Here is a 21,334-nt window from a genome sequence, read left to right as displayed (position 1 = left end):
CAAAAAGAAAAAAAATTGTGGTGCAGTATAGATCACAAAAAAGGCTGTTGTTTATAGTATGAGAGCTACAACAAAAAGACAGACTGTTGCCTTGTTTGACCTCAGGTAAAAATATGCACTTCAACTCAAAATTTTCACCACTCTTGTGATACGCATCTTTGTAAACAAGTGCAAAACCCTGTGGTTATTGATTTTGGGGTTACAGATACATTTTAGTGTGTAGATGAATTCACAGATAGAGAATCAACAAATAATGAGGGTCAACTATAATATCTTTAGCAAGGTTTCAGATCCATATTTCATTGTAGAATTTAAATGGTTCTAAAAACTAACAAAAAAACCCCTCCTGCTCTTCTATTTATTTATTTTTTGACATGTAGCATTTAATTTCTTTTTTATTGTGTTCAAATTATCTCTTTCATCTCTTCTTTAAAAATATTATAATTTATGGAGTTCCCACTGTGGTGCAATGGGATCACTGGTGTCTCTGCAGTGCCAGGACACAGGTTCAATCTCTGGCCTAGCACAGTGAGTTAAAGGATCCAGCATTGCCATAGCTGTGTGTGACATAAGGTCACAACTATAGCTTGGATCTGATCCCTGGCCTGGTAACTCCATATGCAGCAGGGTGGCCCAAAAAGAAGAAATATTTACTATAATTTTTATTTTAAAAAACTTCTTGGAGTTCCCATCATGGCACAGTAATGAATCTGACTACCATCCATGAGCACACAGGTTTGATCCCTGGCCTTGCTCAGTGGGTTAAGGATCTGGCACTGCTGTGGCTGTGGGTAGGCCCCCAGCTGGATCTCGTATTGGACCCCTAGCCTGGGAACTTCCATATATGCAGGCATGGCCCTAAAGAGACAACAAAGTAAATAAAATAAAATAATACTTCTTGAGGAATAATTGAAATATATTTTTAACACCTTTTTTTTTTTTAATTTTTTTTGTCTTTTGTCTTTTTAGAGCCACACCTGCAGCATACGGAGGTTCCCAGGCTAGGGGTCAAATTGGAGCTGTAGCCCCTGGCCTACGTCAGAGCCACAGCAACTCAGGATCCGAGCCGCATCTGCAACCTACACCACAGCTCACTGCAACGCTGGATCCTTAACCCACTGAGCAAAGCCAGGGATCAAACCCACAACCTCGTGGTTCCTAGTCAGATTTGTTTCTGCTGCGCCACGATGGGAACTCCTATTTTTAACAAAGTTTTGACATGGATAAATACACATCACAATCAAGATAATGAGCCTATGCATTACCCCCAAATGTTTTTGTGTACCCTTTTGTAATTCCCCATTCCCACCCTTCCTGTCCCCCATCCAAGTAACCACCCTTCTTCTTTCTGTCACTATAGATTAATTTGCATTTTCTAGAATTTTATGAAGTGGGGTCATATAGCATGAAGCTTTTTATTTTGGGGAAGCTTCTTTTTCTTAGAAGGATTTTTAAGAATCTATTCTTACTGCAGGTATCAGTAGTTTATTTCTCTTTATTGCTAAGAGGTTTACATTGTATGAATGTTTTACAATTTGTTTATTCATTTATCTGTTGATGATCACTGAAGTTGTTTCCAATTTGTAGTAGTTTTCATTGCTGCCTAAAAACTTACTACAATCTTAGCTGCTTAAAACAACACCCATTTATTAGTTTTTAGTTATGTAGGGCATAAATCAAGGCACAGTGTGGCCCGATTCCTCTAATTACAGTATTATAAGGGTGAAAGCAAGGTGTCATTAAAATCAGTGCAAGGAGGCTGCATTCCTTTTTAGTGGCTCTAAGGAGAAATCCACCTCCTACCTCATTTAGGTTGTTGACTGGCTTTAGTTCCTTCTAGTTGTAGAACTGTTGGTCCCTGTTTTCTTGCTGTCTGTCCAGGGCTGCTCTCAGCTGCCATAGGCTGCCTTCACTCTTTGTCACATGGCGCCCTCCGTCTTCAAGCCAGTAGCAGAGAACTTTCATGCGTAAATCTTCCTCATGTTTCAAATCCCTGATATACCAGTCTGACCTCTAGACCTAGATTTAAGGGACTCAAGTGATTAGGTCAGGCCCATTCAAATCTTAATAATCCTTATCTTAAGCTCAACTGATTGGGAACTTTCATAACAGCTACAAAATCTTTTCATAGTAGTACCTAGATTAGTTCTTTTTTAATATCTAGGAAAAGGTAGATTCATGTATACCAGGGGCTGGGAATCTTGGAACCATCTTAGAATTCTGCATCAGTTCTTGGCTATTACAGATAAAGCTGCTATGAAAATTGTATGGACATATATTTCCTTTTCTCTTGGTTAAATATGTAGGAATAAGGTGGGAGAATCAGGTGATAGGTATATGTTTAATTTTTCATATTTTCTAAAACTGAAATTGTTTTCTAAAATAGTTTTAAAAATAGTTTCTGTTTTCTGGAGTTCCCGTCGTGGCGCAGTGGTTAACGAATCCGACTAGGAACCATGAGGTTGCGGGTTCGGTCCCTGCCCTTGCTCAGTGGGTTGACCATCCGGCGTTGCCGTGAGCTGTGATGTAGGTTGCAGACGCGGCTCCGATCCTGCGTTGCTGTGGCTCTGGCGTAGGCCGGTGGCTACAGTTCCGATTCAACCCCTAGCCTGGGAACCTCCATATGCCGTGGGAGCGGCCCAAGAAATAGCAACAATAACAACAACAACAACAAAAAAAAAGACAAAAAAAAAATAGTTTCTGTTTTCTGAAGTGGTTGTACCACTCATTTGTACATTCCTACCAGCAAAGTATGAGAGTTCCAGTTCCTTCCCATCTTTGCCAATTTTTGGTATGGTCAATTTTAAAAATTTTGGCTGTCCTAGTGATGTGGAGAATATTGATATGTTTATTTGTCATATGTCTATCTTGTTTGGTGAAGGGTCTGTTCATATAATTTGCTCCTTTTTGAGTTGTTCGTCTTATTGTTGAATTTTGAGAGTTCTTTGTATATTCTGGATATAAGTTCTTAATCAGATATATGCTTTGCCTAGATTTTCTCCCAGTCTGTGACTTGTCTTTTCATTCTCTTAGTAGTGTCTTTTGAAGAACACGTATTTTAAAATTTGATTTGTCTGTCTGTTCTTTTCTGAATTGTGCTTTTTGTGTCATATCTAAGAAATCTTTGCCTAGCTCAGTATCACAAAGATTTCTCTCCTATGTTTTCTCCTAGAAATTTATAGTTTTAGATACAGTTAGGTTTTATCAATTTTGAGTTAAAATTTGTATGAGGTATTTTATCAGTTTTAGATACAAGTTAATTGTTTTTGCATATTGTTATCCAGTTGTTCCAGCACTACTGCTTTGCTTTTGACACTTTGTTAAAACTCAATTGTCTTCTTATGTGTAGATGTATTTCTGAATTCTCTATCCTGTTCCATTTATCTCTTTGTCTATCTTTATGCCAGTAGCATGCTGTTTTGTTTACTGTTTTAATTATAATAATTCTTGAAATCAGGTAGCTCTCCCTCCAATTTTTACTCTTTTTTTTTTTCAGAGATGTTTTAACTATTCTTGGTTCTTTGCATTTCCATATGAATTTTAGCACCACCTTATCAATTTTTACAAGAAAGCCTTTTGGGATTTTGATTAGGATTGTGTTGAAACTATAGATCAATTTAGGGAAAATTGACATTCAGTATAGTAGTATGTCCTTCAAACCATAAGCAACATATCTGTTTATTTAAGTCTCCTTTTATTTGTCTTAACACTATTTTGTAGTTGCCTTTGTACAGATTTTTTGTATCTTTTATCAGATTTCCCCTAAATATTTCATATTATTATGCTGTTGCCAATGGTAATTTTTGAACATTTCAATTTCCAATAGTTTTTGATAGTATATAGAAAAACTTTTTCTTTTGTCTTTTTAAAAAAATTTATTTTATCGTGGTAAGAACACTTAACGTGAGATCTAACCTCATAGAATTTTAAGTGTGTAATACAGTGCTGTGGACTGTAGGCATGATGTTGTACAGCAGCTCTCCAGAACTTACTCATCTTGTGTAGTTAAGACTTTATGACCATTGATTAGCAACTCTACCTTTTCTTCCTTCCTCCAGCTGTTGGCAGCCATCATTCTACTCCTTTCTTGGTCTTTTCTAGGGTGGAACCCATGGCATATGGAGATTCCCAGACTAGGGGTCTAATTGGAGCTGTAGCTGCCAGCCTGCACCACAGCCACAGCAATGTGGGATCTGAGCTGCGTCTGTGACCTACACCACAGCTCACAACAACACTAGATTCTGAACCCACTGAGCGAGGCCAGGGATCGAACCCGCAACCTCATGGTTCCTAGTCGGATTTGTGAACCACTGAGCCGCAATGGGAACTCCCCATGATTCTACTCTTTGAGTCTATGTTTTATTTATTTGTTTGTTTAGTTTTTTGGTTGCGCCTGTGGCATGTGGAAGTTCGAGGGATCAAACCACACCACATCAGTGACCCAAGCCTCAGCAGTGGCAATGCTGGATCCTTAACCTGCTAAGCCACTAGGGAACTCTAGAGTTTGACTGTTTTAGATGCCTCATATAAGTGGAATAACTCAGTATTTGTCCTAATTTGACTGACATATTTCACTTAGGATACTGTACTTCAAGTTCATTCACGTTGTCATAAGTTCCAGGATTTCATTCTTTTTTAAGGCTGAAAAATATTCTATTGTGTATATGTATATACTGCATTTTCTTTATTCACATGTTGATAGACATTTAGTTTTTTTCTTTTCATTTTAGGTATTGTGAATAGTGCTATGACAAATGTTGGGGTGTTAATATCATTTTGAGATCTTGTTTTCATTTCTTTTGGGTAAATACCCATAAGTAGGGTTGCTGAATCATGTGGTGGTTCTAACTTTAATTTTTTTATGATTTTTATTTTTTCCATTTTAGTTTGATTTACAGTGTTCTGTCAATTTCTATTGTACAACAAAGTGACACAGTCATATATATATATATTTTTTTCTCACATTATCCTCCATCATGTTCCATCACAAGTGACTAGATACAGTTCCCCGTGCAGGATCTCACTGCTTATCCACTCCAAGTACCATAGTCTGCATCTATTAACTGCAAACTCCCAGTCCATCCTATTCCCTCCCCCTTGGCAACCACAAGTCTGTTCTTCAAGTCCATGAATTTTCTGTTGATAACGTTCATTTGTGTCGTACATTAGATTCCAGATATAAGTGATAGCATATGGTATTTGTCTTTTTCTGACTTACTTTACTTAGTTTGAGAGTCTCTAGTTGCATCCATCTTGCTGCAAATGGCATTATTTTGTTCTTTTTTATGGCCAAGTAGTCCATTTTATATATATACCACATCTTCTTAATCCATTCATCCGTTGATGGACATTTAGGTTGTTTTCCATGGCTTGGCTATTGTGAATAGTGAGTGCTGCAGTGAACATATGGGTGCATGTGTCTTTTTCAGTGAAAATTTCGTCTGGATATATGCCCAGGATTGGGATTCCTGGGTCATATGGTAGTTCTATATTTACTTTCCTGAGGTGCCTCTGCATTGTTTTCCATAGTAGTTGTACCAGTTTACATTCCCATGAACAGTGTTGGAGAGTTCCCTTTTCTCCACACCCTCTCCAGCATTTGTTATTTGTGGACTTGTTAATGATGGCCATTCTGACAGGTGTGAGGTGGTACCTCATAGCAGTTTTGATTTGCATTTCTCTAATAATTAGTGATGCTGAGCATTTTTTTCATGTGCTTGTTGACCATCTGTATATCTTCTTTGGAGAAATGTCTATTCAGGTCTTTTGTCCTTTTTTCAATTGAGTTATTGCTTTTTTTGCTGTTGGGTTGTATAAGTTGTATATTTTAGAGATTAAGCCCTTGTCAGTTGCATCATTTGAAACTATTTTTTCCCATTCTGTAAGTTGTCTTTTTGTTTTTTTCATGGTTTCCTCTGCTGTGCAAAAGCTGGTCAGTTTGATTAGGTACCATTGGTTTATTTTTGCATCTGTTTCTGTTGCCTTGGGAGACTGACCTGAGAAAACATTTGTAAGGTTGATTTCAGAGAATGTTTTGCCTATGTTCTCTTCTAGGAGTTCAATGGTATCTTGTCTTACATTTAAGTCTTTAAGCCATTTTGAGTTCATTTTTGTGCATGGTATGAGGGTGTGTTCCAGTTTCATTGATTTGCTTGCAGCTGTCCAATTTTCCCAACACCACTTGCTGAAAAGGCTGTTTTTATTTCCCGTTTTATATTCTTGCCACCTTTATCAAAGAGTAATTGACTGTAGGTGTCTGGGTTAATTTTAATTTTTTGAGGAATATCTGTATTTTTCTTTTTTCCTTTTTTTTTTGTCTTTTTGTCTTTTTAGGGCCACACTCATGGCATAGGGAGGTTCCCAGGCTAGGGGTCCAATCCAAGTGGTAGCTGCCGGCCTGTGCCAGGGCTACAGCAACACGAGATCTGAGCCACATCTGCTGCCTACACCACAGCTCACAGCAACGCTGGATCCTTAACTCACTGAGAAAGGCCAGGGATCAAATCTGTGAGGAATATCTGTATGTTTCATAGAAGCTGTGCTATTTTGCCTTTCCACTCACAGTGTACAGAGTTCCAGTTTCTTTGCATCCTCTTTTGTGTTATTGTTGTTGTTGAAAATAGCCATTCTAACCAGTGGGAGGTCACATCTTGTTGTGGCTTTGTTTACATTTCCCTAATGGTCAGAGATGTTGAACATCTTTTCATATGCCTATTGGCCATTTATTATCTTCTTTGGAGAAATGTCATTGAAGTCTTTAGCCCATTGTAAGTTGGGTTATTAGGTTTTGTTGCCTTTGAGTTGTAGCTTTTATAAATTGGAAATTAATCCCTTATTGTTTGCAAATATTTTTTTTTCACTCTGCATTTTGCCTTTCACTCTGTTGATTGTCTCCTTTGCAATGCAGTAATTTTTAGTTTGATATGGTTCCATTTGCCTATTTTTTCTTTTGTTATCTATGCTTTTACTGTCATATTCATGAAATAATTGCTAAGACTAACGTCATAAAACTTTTTTTGTATTTTCTTCTAGGAGTTTTACACTTCCAGGAGAAAATTGGTTTTTGTACACTGTTCTTGTATCCTGCAGTCTTATTAAACTCGACTTAATTGTTTTACTAGTTTATTTAAAATTCCACAGGAATTTCTATATATATATATGATTATGTTCTCTATGTGTCTTAAACATTTCAAGCTGTTATAACAAAATACCACAAATGAGGTGTATTATAAACGACAGAAATTTATTTCTCACAGTCTGGAAGCTGCAAGTCTGTGATCAGGGTACCCATAAGACCAAGTTTTGTGTCTTGTGAGAGCCATCTTCTTGCTTTTTTTCTGTCCTCAACTGGTGGAAGGAGCTAGGGAGTGCTGTGGAATCTTTTTCATCAGAGTGCTTATCTGTTTCATGAGGACTCCACTTACAGGATGTAACGTGTAGCAATCTCTTGAAGGCCCCACCTCCTGAAACCATCACATTGGGCATTAGGATTTCGACATGTGAATTTGGGAGGCACAAAAACATCCAGACCAAAATGCTAAGAATGTAAACACCTATGTTTTTCTTTTTCTTTTTTTTCAGGGCTGCACTTACAGCATATGGAAGTTTCCAGGCTAGGAGTCAAATTGGAACTGTACCTGCCAGCCTACACCACAGCCACAGCAACATGGGATCCACACTCCATCTGTAACATACACCACACCTCACAGTAACACTGGATCCTTAACCCACTGTGCAAGGCCAGGGATCAAACCCGTGTCACCATGGATACTAGTTGGGTTCATTACTGCTGAGCCACAACAGGAACTCCTGTTTTTTCCTTTTTAATCTAGATGCCATTTATTTCTTTTTCAGGCTGGCTGCACTGGCTAGAACCTTCAGTGCAGTAGTGAATAGAATTAGAAGTATGAACATCCTTGTATTGTCTGATTTTAGGGGAAAAGCATTGAGTCTTTCACCATCAAGTTTGATTTTTTTAAATAAATCATCTTTATTAGTTTGGGGAATCTGATAACTAGAGATCAGGTTAGAGATTCCCTTCTGTCCCAGCTACTGAGAGTTATTTTTAAAAATCAGGAATGGATGTTTCAAATTTCAACTTGTGTCTATTGACATAGATTCCATATTGATCACATGGATTTTCTTTTTTACCTTGTTAATATGGTGAATTGCATTGGTTGGTTTTTTAATGCTAAACCAACTCTGTCTTCTTGGGATAAACTCCACTTAATCACGATGTATTATCCTTTTAACAAAATATTGGATCTAACTTGCTATTATATAATAAATCAGAAAGTATTCTCAGAGTTCCCGTTGTGGCTCAGTGGAAACAAATCTGCTAGGGAGCACTGTGGAATGAATCTGCTAGGGAGCACTAGGAACCATGAGGTTGCGGGTTCAATCCTTGGCCTCGATCAGTGGGTTAAGGGTCCGGCGTTGCCATGAGCAGTGGTGTAGGTCACAGATGTGGCTTGGATCCTGCATTGCTGTGGCTGTGGCATAGTCTGGCAGCCATAGCTGCGATTAGACCCCTAGCCTGGGGCCTGGGAACCTCCATGTGCTATGGGTTCGGCCCTAAAAAGACAAAAAAAAAAAAAAAAAAAAGAAAGAAAGTATTCTCTTCTCTTCAAATTTTTGGAAGTGGTTGTGTAGAGTGCTAGCTAGTGCTGTTTTTTTTTTTTCCTTAAGTATTTGGTAGTATTTACCAACGAAGCACCTGGACGTGGAGTTTTCATTGTAAGAATTTTAACTACAATTTCAATTTCTTTGATAGATGTGTTATCTTCTTATGTTATCTCTTTCTTCTTGAGTGAACTTTGAAAATTTATATCTTTTAAGGAATTTTTTGTCTAAGTTGTTAAGTTTATTAGCATAAAATTGTTTATAACATTGCCTTATTATTCTTTTAATATCTTAGAATCTGTAGTAATGTCACCTCTCTCGTTTCTGTTATTGATAATTTGTGCCTTTTTTCTTCTTATTGATCAGACAGGCTAGAAGTTTATCAATTTTATAAATATCAAAGAACCAGCTTTCTGTTTCATTGATTTTCTCTACTGTTTTTGTTTTCTATTTCATTGGTTTCCACTTTTGTTTTTAAATTTTTTTTTCTGTTTACTTTGCACTTAATTTTCTCTGCTTATTTTAGATTTTAAGATTAGTCATACATTTTTCCTAATATTGTAGGTTTTGGCATTGATTTCCCCCTAAGTCCTGCTTTAGTAGCATCCCACAAATCTTGCTATGTTACGTTGTGTGTCCTTTTTTTTTTTTTTGCCATTTCTTGGGCCGCTCCCGCGGCATATGGAGGTTCCCAGGCTAGGGGTCAAATCGGAGCTGCAGCTGCCAGTATACGCCAGAGCCACAGCAACGCAGGATCCGAGCCGCATCTGCAACCTACACCACAGCTCACGGCAACGCCGGATCCTTAACCCACTGAGCAAGGCTAGGGATCAAACCCGCAACCTCCATGGTTCCTAGTCGGATTCATTACCACTGCGCCACGATGGGCACTCCTGTGTGTCCTTTTATTTGCGTTGAGTTTTCTGTAAATGTCAGTTAGATCCATGATGACCAAAGTTCCCTGGGGATAATCGCAATCCAGGTCAAACCTAAATGTAGAAAGAACATGGAGAAAGGTCTTAGGGAAGGTTTTATGACATCACTTCCACTCAAATTCCATTGATTACTGGTTTTATGATATCACTTCCAGTCAAATTCGCATGGCTTCACCTAATGGTATGGGAAGCTGGGACACGTAGTTTCGCTTTTTGCCTGGGAAGAAGAGGAAATTATATTTGGACAAACAACCAGAGAATCTATGTTCTGTAGAAGAGCTTGTATAAGATAAGAAATACTTGAATCATGGGTATACAGTAAAAATTATAAAGTTATTGGGGCCAGCTGTTCTCTTTGGGGAAACTTTGTAACTGCTGATTCAATTTAATGGATACATATTCACTTAGATTTTCTGTTGCTTCTTGAGTCACTTTTTGTAAGTCACTTTTTAGGTATATATAATTTAGTATAAGTTTTAGAATATATTAGCATAAATTCATTGAAAGTATTTTCTCATTTAAATCTCTGCTATAACTGTAGTCATGTTCTTTATTCATTTTTAGTGTTTACTTGTGCCTTCTTTTTAAAAATTTGGTTAATCTTACTAGAGATTTGTTAATCTTATTAGTCTTTACCTAAAATATTAACATGTTTTTATTAATTTTATTTATTTCCTTCCTCTACATTATTTGGACTTATTTTGCTGGTCTTTTCAACTTATAATTTGAATGCTAGGCTCCTTATTTTTCAGCTTTTTTCCCCCTAATATAGCATTTAGGGCCATACATTTCCCCTGAGTTTGTCTTCATCCTTGTTGCTGCAAGCATTTATACAGAGGGCTTCATTGTTGTTTAGTTTGCTGTGTATTTCCAAATTTCCATTGATTTCTTCAAGGCATGGGTTATTTACACTGTGCTTTGAAATTTGCACAAGTATATGAGCTTTTCTTAGGGTATATATTAGGTTATTAATTTAAAATTAATTATATTATTGTCCGGGAATGTGGTATGTATAATAATGATTCTGTAAAGCTTGTTGAGTCTTGCTGTATGGCCTGGAATATGTTTGAGATGTTGACGAGGCCTGCTTGTCAACCCAGGTCCCGAAGTCAGCGGTGCTGCAGAATAAGAAGAAAGAGACAAAGAAATAGAGTGGGGATCAGGGGGCTACCGCCTTCAAGAGGCAATAGCCACCCTCTGAGCCAACTCATGATTTTATTTACTATTTTCTACTTCCTTGTACGTGCAGGGGATACATCTGTATTTTACTTCAGACTTATTGGAGGCAAGATATGCTAGGACAGTCATTCCTAAGCACATAAAGCAATCATAAATGTTTTAGCCCTCCCAGGCCGTAACTTGTTCTTTGCTTCAAGCCATCTATGGCCTCTCCCATAAATCCCCCAAGGCTCTAGTCCTGAGAATGTCACTGCTTTAACAATCTTGTTTTCAAGATGCCGTTTTTTGATGTTCTCTTTCGTTTTGCCTCAAGGGTCATGAGAGAGTCACAAGACTTTGTGTAAAATATAGACTGACCTCTACAGCCACTCTATGGCGCCAGTCTTTTCTTTCCATTCTTTGTCACGTTGCATATTCATGCCTCCAACAAGATGTCTTTTTCTTTACTATGTTAGTAATTCCTTGTATCATTATCTCATTTGTTCCTTATTCTAATTCTGTGAGACAGATAATATGACTCCTGTTTTTCAAATAAGAACATTAAAATCCAGTCAGCCTAGTAAATAATACTTCCACGTTCATATATCAAGTTAGTTTTTTATCAGTCAGAACAGCCACCAACTAAAAAATTCAATATGGGTCACCTTTTTAATACAAGTTGTATATGAGCCCTGCTTCTATTTCGTTATAGATTTTTAAACCTCAGGGCAAGGATTCACTCTTAGTTAAATGGCTTTTTAACCCTCGTTTGGTGCCTCAAACAGTATCTCACACATATTTGGTGTTCAATAGCTGCTTATTGAATTGGCGTTTCACCTGACACTGAAATCTGACAGTTCTGAAAGAATATAATAAATAAGTAATTTGTGAATACTCAAACAATAAAACAGAACTTTTAGTTCTGGAATCACTGCAAAAAATAATCTGAAAATACTTCTGATGCCGATATGACTGGTTAAATATTATAGACATAGATATGGATGAGTAGCATCTACGTCTATATATGTATACTTATATATCTCTATGTATATGTTGTTCCACGTAGAGAGAGAGATGTTAAAGGATATGCTGGTATCTACATAGAATTAGTTTAAAAGATGAATGCACTGAGAAAGAGGGACCTATAAAGGCAATAAAGTTATAACAGAGAAGTTGGAGGGGGGGAACCAAATGAATTTAGGTTATTTATGCCAAGGTAAGAGAGAGGGAATGGTCAATAGTGACCTTTCAATTTTGTGTTAATGCAGGTATTAATGACCTTGGGAATAGCAGTTGTGAAGATGTGGAAATTCTCATACTAAGAGTTGTGTCTACAAATGATAAGGATCAGTTGTAAATGGGAGGTTGCAGTGGGTAGAGGCAAAGTTTTGTTTATCTTAAGATGGAAGATGGTTTAAATGTTTGGCTAGCTATTTGTTACTCATTCTGTAGGATTCAGCTCAGGTCTTCTCTAAAACACTATTCCTGCACTTGGTCAGACTGCCTTTGTTGTCTTAGTGCTATCAATAGGTCATTATCATAGCAATTAGAATTGTTTAAAGAATATTGTTTAAACGTTGTCCTTTCCAGATTGTAAACTCTATGGCCATGTATTACTTACCTTTGAATCATCAATTCTTGGCAAGGGTTTGGCGGTAGAAAGTTCTCAAATCATGGAGTTCCCGTCATGGTGCAGTGGTTAACGAATCTGACTAGGAACCATGAGGTTGCAGGGTTGGTCTCTGCCCTTGCTCAGTGGGTTGACGATCTGGCGTTGCCTTGAGCTGTGTTGTAGATTGCAGACGCGGCTGGGATCCAGTGTTGCTGTGGCTCTGGCGCAGGCTGGTGGTTATAGCTCCGATTCAACCCCTAGCCTGGGAACCTCCATGTGCCGTGGGAGCGGCCCAAGAAATAGCAAAAAGACAAAAAAAAAAAAAAAAAAAAAAAAAAGAAAGTTCTGAAATCATGTTTAACTGTTATGGAGCCTTTTTTTTTTTTTTAAGTGTCCTATCTTTTTATAGATCTTCCTGTATCTGTATTTCTATTTATTTTTTCCATTTATAATGCCTATAGCACTTTTTTTTTTTTTTTTTGTCTGAGTCCGCAGCATGTGGATATTCCCAGGCCAGGGATCAAACGTGGGCCACAGCAGCAGCATGAGCCCCTGCAGGGACAATGCATATAATACTTCTTAATTGCACTTATTCTTTTTTCACATATATGACCTTCCTATTAAACCAAGTACCTATATTACTCATTTTTGTAGCCTAGCATCTAGCACTGTGCCTATCACTTACTCACTGAATCATTTCTCAAATAATCAGCCATTATTTTAAATTCTGAGGATACCATAGTGAAAAAGATTTATCTTCTGGTAGAGAAAGAAGACAACAGACAATAAACCAATAAGTAAAGAAGTTTACTTATTAAAAAAGATTACTTATGATAATTATTAAAGGCAAAGAAACTGTGATATAATAGAATGACTGTCGGAAATGAGGAGTTACTACTTTAGATAGGATACTTAAAGGCAGAGTCAAGCAAGTAGAAATACTACCTTTGTATATAATGTTTCTTTAAATTATGTGTTAACTAAACCTTCAAAGTGAGAGGGGAATCTTAATGATAGGAGCCAACCCTTTTCATTTTACAGACTGATTTAGAGAGAAAGTGTGACTTGTTGGAGGTATCAGGAAATATGTAATTTGTCTTTCTCTTGGTAAAGTGATTTCAAAATTCTTTATACCTCATTGCAGTTCCCCTAAGATGTAAATGGCCCATTTAAACCAAGGATTAGAATGGTGGTCTACTAATGGCACCCATCTTCTTCCCTAATGGCTAAATACAAAAAGAGTAAAGAGGAGGGCAGAGATCTTCAAGAGAAAGCTAAGAGGGCTGTAAACACAGTGGTAATAATAAAGAAACTGCTCCATGGAGATCTAAGTAAAGGAGTCAGGAATAAGAACATTAAATTTTTTTGTTCCTGTAGTTCATTGGTGGCCTAGCAGTTAAGGATTTGTCATTGTCACTCCTGTGGCTTGGGTTCAGTCCCTGACCTGGGAACTTCCTGCATGCCATGGGTACAGCCCTCCCAAATATTTTTTTTTTTTGTTCCTGATTTTTCTAAGATATTCTTGGTACAAAATTTGAATGTTCAGAAAAGCCTGGAATTGAAAAAAATATTTATTTATTTATTTATTGTACTTTTTAGGGCCGCACCCACGGCATATGGAGGATCTCCTGCCTGGGGTCAAATCAGAGCTACAACTGCCGGCCTACACACAACCACAGCAACTCCAGATCCAAGATGCGTCTGTGACCTATACCACAGCCCATGGCAACGCTGGATCCTTAATACACTGAGCAAGGCCAGGGATCAAACCTGCAACCTCATGGTTCCTAGTTGGATTTGTTTCCGCTGTGCCATGATAGGAACTCCTGGAGTAGAAAATTATAACTAATCCCTTACTCCAGGAATAGCCAGTGTTAATTATTTTGCTATATAAATGTATTTCTTCCTTTTTCTTTCCTTTTTTTTTTTTCAAAATTGGAATCATATTGTTTTTATATTTTTAAAATATTTGAGAAAATAAGAAAAATTTTAAAAAGACAATAACAGACAGTCATGCAATCTACTAAATAATTTTTTTCCATATAAGCTTCAGATTTTTTAATTTTTTAAAGAAATAAGACATTATAGATTAAAGTCTAGGCTTATATTCCATCCATATTCTCTTCCCTTCATCTCCTCCCTGATAAAACCAATATCATGAGTAAGGTATGTTTTAATACTTCTCTATCACATTAGGTTTTTTTTAATTGAAATTTCATTTTTATTTTTTTACAGAATAAAATACATACATTTAAACACAATTACATTCACACAGATTATTATATCATGGATCTTAAGAAACAGATTAAGTGACTCCCTCTGGAGAAATGGAATGGAAAATATGTTGAGACAAATAAGAAATTTATTCTATACTTTATCCCATTTTATATGGCTTTCATCTTTACTATTTAGTATTATCTATTACATTTCAATTTTTCTTTAAAAATTAGCGTTATATTAAAATTGTTATGCAACTAAAATTTATAAATAAGAAAGCCTTATATACCATTAAATATTTTATATAGCATAATAAAAAGAATAACAACTGGTAAGAACAAAAATAATATACCCTCTGAAAATAAGTAACATATAAAATTCATAAGTTGGTTAAAAAACAGTATAACTATATAAATATGTACTCACAATTTGTTACATCTTGTTGATTTTTCAATATAGGCATTACAACATTCTAGGTGATGTGATAAACAAGACATTATGGACCTTACATTGTGCCATGGAGAGAAATGGTTATTAATAATACATTTGTAGAACTGTATTATTTAATTGTACAGTTGCATTAATTATAATTATCATAAATTCTTTGATCGAGAGGAAGTCAGAATCAGATATAAGAAGAATTCAGAATTCCAAGAATGATGTCAAATGACCCCCTTTATGGTGGATTATGCACTTATTTACTATGAGATATATTTCTTCTCCACAGATTCCTTGTTTGTGTATCAACTGTAGATTTTTGGTTTGCAGTTATTCTGAAGTTTTGATATAAGAGTCCTATATGTATATGAGATTGTTTTAAGTTGTTGTTCTCTTAATTGCAAGTTCATCTCCAGTGTCCTGCATTTGTATCCACCTCTTCTCATGATTTCTGATTTTGGTGGTATAATTGTACATGGATGATTTCGTATCTTTACTGTATATATACCTTTACTGGTGAGCCTTGTCATTTGTGGCATTTTTGTTTCCTGTTGCTGTCCTTTCTTGTCTGCCTAGAGAAGTTCCTTTAGTATTTGTTGTAAGGCTGGTTTAATGTTGCTGAATTCTCTCAACTTTTGCTTATCTGTGAAGGTTTTGATTTCTCCTTCAAATCTGAATGAGAGCTTTGCTGGGTAGAGTAATCTTGGTTGGAGGTTTTTTCCTTTCATCACATTAAGTGTATCATGCCACTCCCTTCTGGCCTGCAGAGTTTCTGCTGAAAAATCTGCCAATAACCTTATTGGAGTTCCCTTATGTGTTACTTGTTTCTTTTCCCTAGCTGCTTTCAAGATTTTCTCATTGTCTTTAATTTTGGTCAGTTTGATTAATATGTGTCTCGGGGTGTTCCTCCTTGGGTTTATTTTGTATGGTACTCGTTGTGCTTCCTGGATTTGAGTGAGTGGTTCCTTTCCCATGTTAGGGAAGTTTTTGGCTATTATCTCTTAGAATATTTTTTCTGTCTCCTTCTCTCTCTCTTCTCCTTCTGGCACCCCTGTAATACGGATGTTGGAGCATTTAATGTTGTCCCAGAGTTCTCTGAGACTCTCTTCATTTGTTTTCAATCTTTTTTCTCTTTTCTGTACTGCATCCATAATTTCCACTAATCTGTCCTCCACTTCGCTTATTCGTTCTTTTGCCTCCTGTATTCTGCTGTTAGCTGCTTCTAGTGAATTTTTTATTTCAGTTATTGTATTTTGCATCTCTTCTTGTTTAAGTTTTATATGTTGTATCTCTTTGGTCAGCATTTCCTGTAAGTTATCCATCTTTGCCTCCAGTTTATTTCCAATGTCTCGCATCATCTTTAGCACCAACAGTCTAAAGTCTTTTTCCTGGAGGCTAAGAACCTCCTCCTTGCTTAGCTAATTTTCTGGGGTTTTTCCTTTCTCCCTCAACTGAATTATAGTTCTCTGTCTTTTCATTTTTATAGGTTTTTGGTGTGGTGACTATCTTACAGATGATAGAGTTGTAGCCTCTCTTACTTCTGATGTCTGCCCCCCTGTGGCTGAAGTCAGTATGGGGGCTTGCTATAGGCTTCCTGATGGGAGGGGCTGATGCCTGCCCACTGGTAGGTGGAGCTGATTCCTATCCCTCTGGTGGGTGGGGCTTAGTCTCTGGATGGGATTAGAGGCAGCTGTGTGCCTGAGAGGTCTTCAGGTAGCCTGTTTACTGAGGGGCGGGGCTGCGATACCACCTGGATTGTTGTTTGCCCTGGGACTTCTCAGCACTGACTGATGGGTGGGGCCAGATTTTCCCAAAATGGCCACCTCCAGAGAAAGGCAGCTGCCAAATATTCCCGAGAGCTTTTCTTTCCATGTCCTTCCTTCAGAACAAGCCATATTCACCCCTGTTTTCCCAGGATGTCCTCCAAGAACTGTGGTCAGGTTTGACCCAGATTCCCATGGAGACTTTGCTTTGCCCTGGGACCCAGTGCACGTGAAAGTCCATGTGCACCTTTTAAGAATGGGGTCTCCATTTCCCCCAGTCCTGTGGATCCTGCGCACAAGCCCCACTGGTCTTCAATGCCAGATGCTCCGGGGCTCTTTCTCCCAGTGCCAGATCCCCACACGTGAGAGTTTGATGTGTGGCTCAGAATTCTCACTCCTGTAGGTGAGTCTCTGTGAACGAGCTAGTTTCCAGTCTCTGGAGCTTCCCACCCCAGAGGTATGGGGTTGTTTATATCGTGAAATTGCTCTTCCTACCTCTTGATGTGGCCTCCTCTTTTTCTTCTGGAGTAGGGTATCTTTTTTAAGGTTTCTGGTCCATTTGGGTGAAGAGTGCTCAGTCTTTAGTTGTGAATTTTGTTGTTTTTAGGAGAGAAGTTGGGCTCCAGTCCTTCTATTCCACCATCTTAATCCCATCTCCTAATAGTTCTATATTTAGTTTCCTGAGGTACCGCCATACTGTTTTCCATATTGGTTTTACCAATTTACATTACCACCAATAGTGAAGGAGAGTTCCCTTTTCTCCACACCCTCTCCAGAATTACAATGGTGCTCTCATTGTAATTTTGATTTGCATTTCTCTATTGATTAGTGATGTTGAGCATTTTTTCATGTGCATACTGGCCATCCATGTGTCTTTGGAGAAATGTCTATTTAGGTCTTCTGCCCATTTTTCAGTTGGGTTGTTTGTTTCAGTACTTGTGATTGGTCTATTCCTGTTTTCTGTTTCTTCCTGATGTACCTTTGTAAGAATCTCTCCATTTCTTCTAGGTTGTCCATTTTATTGGCATATGGTTGTTTTTAGTAGTGTCTTATGATCCTTTCTATTTCTGTGGTGTCTGTTGTAAGGTAGTTTCTTATAAATTTCAATATGTACTTGCCACATGATCCCATTGAAATAAAAACTTACGTTCAAACAAATGCCTGTATGTTAATGCATAGAATGCTTTATTCCTAACAACTTCAAATTGGAAACAACCAAATATTTCTCACCTAGGAAATAAACTGTAGTACATCTGTAAAGTAGAATATTACTCAGCAATTAAAAAAAAAAACTGCTGATACATGGAACAACATAGATGAATTTCAGATGCATTATGCTGTTTTGTTCTGTTTTATTTTTTGTCTTTTTTGGGGCCATGCCATGACATATGGAAGTTCCCAGTCTAGGGGTTGAATCAGACCTGCAGCTGCTGGCCTATGCCACAGCCACAGCCATGTCAGACCTGAACTGAGTCTGCAACCTACACCACAGCTCACAGCAATGCCAGATCCTTAACCCTCAGAATGAGGCCAGGGATCGAAGTCACATCCTTATGGGTTCTAGTTGAGTTTGTTACCACTGAGCCACAATGGGAGCTCTGCATTATGCTAAGTTTAAAAATGTACAGACTCAGGAGTTCCCATTGTGTCTCAGTGGTTAATGAATCTGACTAGGAACCATGAGGTTGCAGGTTCAATCCCTGGCCTTGCTCAGTGGGTTAAGGATCTGGCATTGCCGTGAGCTGTGGTGTAGGTCACAGACGCGGCTTGGATCTGGCATTGCTGTGGCTGTGGTGTAGGCTGGCGGCTACAGCTGTGATTCGACCCCTAGCCTGGGAACCTCCATATGCCGCAGCAGCAGCCGAAGAAATGGCAAAAAAACCAAAACCAACCAACCAAACAAAAAAACAGACTCAAAAGACAACATGCTGTAATATTCCATTAATACTCTAGAAAAGGTAAAAGTATAAGGATAGAGAATGGGGATGGAAAAGAATCAGTGGTTGCCAGCAGTGAGTACTTAACCACTAAGAGGCTGTACAGGGAAATGTTTGGGGGTGATGAAATTTTTCTGTAACTTGATTGTGGTGATTAAACACTTTTTATATTTGTCAAAACTTGCAGAACTACATGTACACGTAAGGGAATTTTACTATGTGCGAATTTTAAAATGTTTTTAAAGAAACCTTCTTAGTCTACATTTCTGAATATTATTTCTCTGCTAATTCTCTATTCTCTCTTTTTATGTTTTATACTCTTAATATTTTCCAAATCTCCTTTTTTTTTTTTTTTTTTGTCTTTTTAGGGTTGCACCCATGGCATATGGTGGTTCCCAGGACAGGGGTTGAATCAGAGCTGTAGCCACTGGCCTACACCACAGCCACAGCAATGCCAGAGCGAAGCCACATCTGCAGCCTACACCACAACTCGTGGCAATGCCAGATCCTTAACGCACTGAGTGAGGCCAGGGATCAAACTTGTGTCCTGTGGATACCAGTCAGATTCATTTCTGCTGAGCCACGATGAGAACTCCCCCATAATTTCTTTATTCCACTTTTCATTTCTTTATATAGTTGTGAGAATCTCTCAGTATTATCTTCATTTTATTCTTTGTTTTTAAAGAAGAATTTATCTTAGAATGTTTTAATACAGGTTTTCCCTTATGGTGTAATAGGTTAAGGATCTGGCATTGTCATTGCAGTGGCTTAATTCACTGCTGTGTTGTAGATTCAATGCCTGGCCCAGGAACTTCCATTTGGGCATGGCCAATTTTTTTTAAATTTATAATTTCCAAGATTCCTCCTTGCTTTTTTTTTTGAGTTGGTCATTTACTGTGCCAGAGGATGGCTTGGTATGAGTACTGTCTCACTGATTTACTTTGCTTCTTCTAGTTAATCCCTGCTTCCAGGTTTTAGTACCTAGCTTGCCTGTGGTTTTAGCTCCTACTCATTTCTTTGTGTGGCTTTTCTTCTTTTGTCCATATCTTTTATAGTTAAAACTATATCTTTTATAGTTAAAAAGACATGGATTTTATCTATCTTGCTTTTGTCACTTAATACTGTCTGATATTTCCTTATATCATTATATCTGTGATTCTCAACTGAGGGCAGTTCTGCTCCTCAGAATAATTTGATAATACCTGGAGATATCTTTGTTACAGTGCACAGGACACTGCCTCACAACAGTTTATCTGGTCAAAAATATCTCTATCTTTTCATATATAACACAGCATAATTTATTTAATTGACTCCCTAATGTGAGGCATTTGGAGGGTTTTTTTGTGTGTTTAAGTATCACTTTGATAAATAGCCTTATATTACCTTTTGTACCATTAATTCCTAAATGTACATATTTCTGAACCAAAAGAAAATTAAGATTTGAGAGGTACCATTGAGAAAGCTGGAAATTATTTAGCAAACAATAAAAATACAGGAACAAACAGTCTTTATCATGTCATACCTTTAGTGGAACTTATAATATGTGCACACATAAATATATTCTATTAGTTTTTACTTTTTAACCTCTTTTCCCCACCAAATAATATACTCCTAAATTGTCTTAAGACTCCTAAAGTTCTATACAGCCTCTGTGAAAGATTTCTACAGCTTGATTTCTGCTTAGGTAGCAGATTTCAGAATCTTAATGGATACGAGACCAATCTTACTATAAATATCTCATGCTTTCTTTATTCTTTTTAATACACACCAGTATTAAGATGTTTGGTAGCAGGAATAATATAATAAAAAAAAGAGAGTACTGCTTTTAATTACTTCACTTACTTCTTTCCCTCGGCCTTAATTTTATCATCTATAAAATGAAGGAGTTATGCAGTCCCTATGGGCTTTTCCGTTATAAACCTGTGATATACTATCATTTACATTGCTTACATTTAGCTTTTGGCTATGATCTTTCACTGTTTCTGGGATGAAGTAGGGATGAAATATTTAAAGATTTCTAAGATTTAAAAAAATTCCTCCTGTTTGTCCTTTATTACCCTCATCTATCACCTGGTAGTGGTTGATAATACAGATCTTAAAATGGGAAGTTTCTTATGCTGGAGGACAACAAAGGATGATAGTGGAAAAATAGCCTAATAATTCATAGCTGGACTGGAAATGGAGGAAACTGGATAAGAAAAAAGGAGGTGACAGCTGTAAAAAAAAAAAAAAAATCCCACAAAACCTAGGAATTAAATTTTGGCAGGGTCAAAGAAATGTGCCCTGGGCCCTAATCAGCATAAGGCTCCATGTAATTCTCAAACACAGTTTCTTGAAGTTTATTAGGATGGGACAGGATCAGAATTCAGATCTCCCTACTTGCTAGTTAATGTGTTAAACACTACTCAATGTAATATCATTTGAAATATTGTCATTTAATTTTACATAGAGAACGAATATATATGCATGAAATAATCTTTTATGATTTATCTGTATAGGTTTTTTTAACCACTTAACCTATTTTCTGGCTGCTGGTGCTGTTACTTTGGGAATTGGTTTCTTTGCTTTGGCATCAGCTTTGTGGTTCCTGATTTGCAAACGAAGGTAAGATTTATTAGAATATTTAACTTTTTTTTTTTTTTTTGTCTTTTT

General features: G+C 37.2%; 1 long non-coding RNA gene across 1 annotated transcript in view; it reads left to right on the top strand.

Moving 5' to 3' along the window:
- Window positions 1-9,704: 9,704 nt before the first annotated feature.
- Window positions 9,705-21,334, top strand: part of LOC102167771 (uncharacterized protein C1orf185 homolog) — a 46,743-nt gene continuing 35,113 nt past the window's right edge. The window contains exons 1-2 of the long non-coding RNA XR_014808369.1: window positions 9,705-9,738; window positions 21,181-21,286. This is a non-coding gene — a long non-coding RNA (uncharacterized protein C1orf185 homolog). The remainder of the gene's footprint in view (window positions 9,739-21,180; window positions 21,287-21,334) is intronic.

Source organism: Sus scrofa, chromosome 6 (assembly GCF_054392235.1).
Source record: "Sus scrofa isolate SSC_HxYL_T2T_F1_AM1 chromosome 6, Sscrofa_HxYL_maternal_Yorkshire_Landrace_v2.0, whole genome shotgun sequence".
In the NCBI taxonomy this organism is placed as follows: domain Eukaryota; kingdom Metazoa; phylum Chordata; class Mammalia; order Artiodactyla; family Suidae; genus Sus; species Sus scrofa.
The sequence above is the reverse complement of the archived record's forward strand: the minus strand, read 5'-3'. Positions and strand labels throughout refer to the sequence as shown.